Source organism: Manacus vitellinus, unplaced genomic scaffold (genome assembly GCF_001715985.3).
Source record: "Manacus vitellinus isolate BGI_N305 unplaced genomic scaffold, ASM171598v3 scaffold_3_pilon, whole genome shotgun sequence".
Classification (NCBI taxonomy): domain Eukaryota; kingdom Metazoa; phylum Chordata; class Aves; order Passeriformes; family Pipridae; genus Manacus; species Manacus vitellinus.
In genome coordinates, this window is record NW_021940535.1 from 14,320,574 (window position 1) to 14,326,920 (window position 6,347).

Consider the following 6,347-nt stretch of genomic DNA (forward strand, 5'->3'; position numbering starts at 1 on the left):
ATTTGGCCATATGACCTTATTCTACAACCTATGTAACTTAGCAGGCAGATATAAAGATATTAAAACTGTTAATAGCCCCTGGCTGTACCTACACATTTCATGTGAGCTGCATGCTCCCATGCTTAAATGCTTCAAAACCTTGAAATTGTATGTCTCTGTTAAAAGCAGTTTTCCTTGAGCTGGAGCTTGAGCCCACACAAAACTTTGCAGTAGGGCTCAGCAGGCCTCAGAAGGAAGAACCTTCAACCATCTCATTTTGCTGCCCTCCATGGTGTGAGGCATCCTGAGGGCAAATCAGTCACAGCATCCTGCAACATGTTCCTGTAGCAAGTAAGCATAAGCTTATGTGGTTTCAAAAGCACACAGGGTTTCTCTGCTAGGTGTGCCAGCTTTAGAGCTTTAGAGCTGACCCTTGAGTAGGCTTTTGCAGGAAAGTACTGTGAAGAAGTGAAAAATTCAGCTTGAGTCTGTGCTTTAGGCTGCTTCTACACAGTTGCCTATACACAGCTAATAAATTCGGCTAGCCACTTGTTTAGATGATACCAGTTAGCTGACAGCATATTATCAGCTATAAGTGAGACAATAATTTTCAAGTTCATAGTTTTTTAAACCTTCTGATTCCTCACACCATAATTCTTTTTGGCATTCCATTTTTTGTCTTCTGTTCAGTAACGTCCTCTTCTATAATGTTATTGTTCTGTACTTTGCTCATCCTGTTTGCCACAGCTGTGCCCAGCAAACCCCAGGCACGACAGTTCCCACTAATGTTAGAAACTGACTTCCGAAAACCTGAGCTTTTAAAACTCATTATTTATTATAAATGATGCTGCCTCATTTATAATTAAGAAATCAATTTCCCAATAGTATTATGGACATTCCAGGAGACAAAAAGAAGGTCTATCCATAGAGCTGGTGGAAGTCAGTATCAGTGAGAAAAAAAAAAAATTACCTTTCCAATTGAATATATATGGATGTTGATAATAATTACATGATAAACTGCTCATACTCCATCATTCTCATGACAAAAGAAAACCACTGTGACCAACATCAGAGATGATGGAGTTCTATTGCAAAACATTTATTTATTTTTGAAGAACAAGTGTTCATTTTTTGATCTATATTTGTATGAACAGCACACAATTTAGGATTATGCTAAACAAGCAACCCTGAGTTTTCCATGAATTTTAATTTTACCTCTTGTTATTCACAGATTGAGTTTTTGTTCATTCACCCAGTCTGGGTGACTAGGAAGCAATATTTCTTTGTCTTCCATTCATTGCCCAGTGGAGGGCTAAGTGTAGTTGATATGTGTCATGCCTCTTCAGTGTGGAACATGTATGTCCCTGTGAAAAACTTTCAGGTTCTGTACAGGGCTGTACCCAGTTCAAATGAGGTGTACTGCAAGCTACGGAGCTGCTGAATACAATGCATGATAGATCATTCTTTAAGAAGATACATTTTGAACTGTGTTCCAAAGCTTTATGCTCTTTATTATGCTTCTAATTGACTCTTGCTATCTCAAAACCCAAATCTCTTAAATTTCCCTTTTACTATTTAGACCATTTGGCTGCCTGCTATTAGGTATCTATAATTGAAAGAGTTGACATTTATATGCTTGCTGGAGTTGCACGAATGAAAGGAATTCAATGTTTTAAAACCATTCAGCAGTGATAAAATTGGATAAACCCACAATAACTTATGATGTGTATAGACTTAACGTTTCAGACTTCATGCTGGTGTTCTTTTATTGTTAAGTTGTTTGTACCTATATAGGTATCGTTTTAGCAAACACCTCTTCAATTGTGTAAGCTGTTGGGCAGGAAAGCTAATCTGTCAGAAAACATGGAATCATTTGCATCAATAACTGTATGTATAAAAAAGTTTGTCACTGGAGCTGAGAAGCTTTCATATTTATTTTTGGTGGTGAGTTGTAAAAAGTTTCTCTCTCCTGAGAAAGGGAAATGGCACCAAGTCATTACTGTCTTTCACAGAAACACTGAGGGCAAACAGTTACTCCTAATATTTCTTGACTCAAGTTCTAAAAGCAGTTTTATAGAAATAGGTATTCTGGTCACGTATCTCCAGTAAATTAAAATCCGAAAAAATGCTGGAAAATAGAAGCTGCAAGTGTACAGTGTGCAGTGCACACTTCAATGTGTCCTTAGTTATCATTTTTTTATGACCTGAGGTAATCTGAATGAATTTCAGATCAGGGTGTATAAAATGAGATGAATAAAGGTCTACTCTTGGAAGCTGTTATTCATCAATCAATTAACTCAGAAATTTTTTTAAAATTCTCATCTTCCTGCTTCAGCTATATTGAATTAAAGAGTGACACCCAGGCAGTTAAATTTTCTCCTTGAAAAATATACCTTGATACAGTGTTTGAACATCCTTATGCTCTCTGAGGTGAGCAGATGTGGCCACTTCTACTGCAATGTGAAGTAAGAAAATATACTGTGTCTTTTCTCCTGGAAAATGCAATATACCTCTATATAGATATTAATTTTTATGTAAGGTTGAACATAGTTGGATGAATGAAGAATAGCTGGATTTTCTTAAAAGCAATATAGTCTTCATTTTGTAATTGGTGCTGTATCATGTATTCATAGCAGTTTGTTTAATTTTTAAATGTGAAATTAATCTTTAACGGCTGGCTACACTAAAGAACACAATGCTTTAAGCCCAAGGTCTGAAGTGCCATTTATTTCTCAGATTTGCCTGAATTATTACAGGATGTTCTAGATTAACTCAGGAGTTATTGGCTAAAGAACCCTCCACAGTAGAGAGCACATTTTAATGGTCATGTTTTGATGTCTTATCAAAATATTGTGATCCATTTTGCCATGTTTAGCTGCTTGAGTCAAAAACTACAGGAAGAGCTTAGAGTTTATTTTTAGCAGCTCATATGTTTGAGAACAGCTCTATATACATTTCAATTTAGAGACAGTAATGTTTAAATATTTAACCTAAAGTAATTTAAATGTGCCTTTTATCCTTCTCTTGGCAATACCATCACAGTGTATGATCGAAGAGTAAATTTCAGTATGCTAAAGGTTTTTTTATCAGCATAATATACTGTTTTATTAGGTACAGTCTTTTCAGATATCCCCTATGGTTGACACAGTTCAAGTGAGATAAGACGTACAAGAACAATGATGGATTTAAGTAAAGCTCATCAGTTCTCAAAATCACTTATTTTAATTGCATATGGCTATATTATATGTGCAACACGAGCACAAAGTTTAGAAAATTTGCTTTTCCAGTAAATACATAAAGCTGTGAGAGCTAATACTTAAAATTTCCTTGTTTGAATGGAATTCTGTTTAACATAGTTTCAGTCTTGCTTAAGTGAGTACCTAAATATAGAGCCAAGCTGGAAAAGACAGATTTGTTGGACTGACAGCTGCCACCACTACTGATCAGTGCTCAGCATCTGAGTTCTCTAGCTGCTGTTAAATCAGGTACAATTCCTCAGGCTGGGAAAGTAAATAAAGATAACTGAGTGCAGCAATCTGTGAAACCAGGGGGAAGAACACAGGTTGCAGCAAGAAAAACCACACATAAACTAATCTGCATGCACGTGACTTTGGTGTTAATTGCAGTCTCAGCATCTGTGTAAACAGTTTGTTAAAAGTCCATGTTAGTGTTATAAACATGGAGTCTTCTTATATTATTGTCCAGTATGTGGTGCAGAAACACGTCAGCAGCAATAATTCCAGAGAGACACCCCTTCCTCTTCAAATATTATTAAATGGAAAAGAAAGCTATGAGTAAACAGATGGCCTGGAGGGACTTTTAAAAATGTGATGGTGAATTTCCAGACAAAATATCCTACACAAACAGGGAAGTGGTTAAAAAAATAATTGAGTGTATTCACAAAGGAATAAAGATGAGAAAATGACAGTAAAAGATTTCTTTAGTATCCTTTTGGGAAAAGATGGAAGGGAAGCAAATAAGATGCTGTGGTGTCTCAAACACTGGGAAGACTGATAAAAGTGCTTATTGAGTAATATGACCTCACAAAAGGAGATCATGGACAGGAGGCTATTGTGCTGTTTTTTAGTACTTAAAGCCAAGCAGAAGAGGAAATAATTATAACAAGAGCTGAGAACTCTGGTAGCCCCAGAAACTCCGGAAACATTAAAGATTCCTTGTTAATGACAGATTTGTATGTGGCAGACAAGTTTCTCACAGGAAAGACTGTCAAGAGACATACATCCAGTGCAACAGCATTGCTTCCACTAACCACAACTGTTGCATTATCCTGGGAAGGTATCAAAGTAGTAGTGGATACTAGGAAAAAAGCCCAGACCAAACTACTGGCTCACAATAAAGAAAATGAGGAATTAGGAGACATTGAGGCTGATGCTGTGATACAGATATAGAACATACATCAGAAAATAATATGAAAGGTGGAAAAAACAAGTGTCCAGTCTGTGGACAGGTATAAGGACCAGAAATACTTCTTATCCAAACCTGAAACTAGCATCGTTGTGGTAAGCAGCAGTATGGGTAATAAAGAAGCCTGTAGAAGAGATGTCTGTCATGTGTTAGTGATCCCCAAACTAGTATATATATATTTATATATTCATGTCAAATAATGTTTGAAGCTATGTTATTTGACGGGCAACCAATTATATTCCAGCTGCATTGTAGTACTAGCAGATAGCTGAGGCTGATAAGTGCTTAGACTTAAGAAGGGTGTCTACCAAGTATGAAAAACAGTAAAACCTTTCTGAAGTCAGTGAAGTGAGTACATATTGTCCGTAAGAACCCATCCTCCTCCAATGGTTTGTTATTTGCTGGAATTTCTAGTAGTCCAAATGCGGGTGTACCTCCCACTGTTGAACAGCAATGAAGTCCTTGATGGAAAAGAGAAACGAAAATTGTCTAGCAGCATGCAAATAGGAGACTGATAACATATTTCAAGGAAAAGGACACCTACAGTGCAGAATTGTTTTAGAAGTATATTCCCATGTTTATTATATGAGACAATGAAATGTTTATAAACTCCCCATAGAAAGGAATTGGCAAATCTACCAACTACCACACTGTGCACAGAAATTACTTACAGCTGACTACAGTGGTAAGCCAGCTCCACAAGAAATGAAGGACTCTTCAGGTAATATCAGAACCTATACTGAAGTCACACTAAAAATAAGTCACTAGCCTTATCCAGAGACCGAGGATGTGAGATCTGCTTTAGAATAAAAATACCATTTTAGGTGAAGTCAAGTACATGTTTTGGTATAATAAGGCAAGGCAACTGCCTTTACTGTTGCCATTGGGCCAGCACTTCTGGCCACAGGTAGCTTTAAGTATCTGTCCATCTTCAAAGAAGTTCTAATGTCAATTGAAACACGCACCAGAAAAAGTCTTAAGAGCAGTGCTGATGACATTTTTGAAGGTAAATGAGGCATGGGGGAACAAGCAATGTGGGTCTGTGATATAAAGGTGCAACAATTTATGAAAAATACTATGGAAAGTATATAAGCGAAAACATGAAGGAAAAGTGTATTGTAAAAACATCAAGGAGAAGGTGAGGGTTAGACTGTAGACTTCTAGGATATAATTGTCAGGCCTTGAGATGATATTTAGAATATGTAAGATTGATGTATATGAGGGGAGTCAATGAGGATGAATAACTGTCTTCCAAGATGCTGAAGGCTCTTACGAATAGCCTTGGAGACAGGTTTTAACACATAGTAGTCCAACATAAGATGAGTCATGGGTTCAAGAACGTTTGAAGAATAAAGATACTATAGCTGAAGTATTTGCCTGAAGTACTTGTCCTGCTGGAAGGCAAGGATGCTGTGTCTGCTAAAGGCATCAGCCTGCAGAACTTGTTAAAAAGCATCAAGAGACACAAAAAAGGGCTTTGAGAAAGAGTCATGGACCAAGCTTTTTGCAAACAAACGTTTTCACCAGCTCACCTCTATGTACCAGCATTGTGAGCAGGCTCATCAGAAAAGTTGCATTCCAAGTTCACTCAGACTGAGTGTTGTGAAGACTCCAGAACTATAACATGGAGCAACAGTCACTCCTACCAGCAGACATTGAACTGGCTTTCCTGAACACAATGCATATATCTCTGTGAATTGGATTCCAGCAGTGGACTATATTCTTATATTTTCTTCTTTTCTTGAGTTGTGTACATGCTCTCTCTCTCAACATAACACTGTACTGAAAGTACAGATTAATGAGTTTTTACTGTGGCATTGACCAGATTGTGAGGACTAAGTACCACATGAAGCTGTCTCTTACATCAAATGATGAATGAGCTATGTGGTTGACACATTTTTGTTCATGGAGAATTGAGTCATAATTTTAGGAGTTGGTATGAA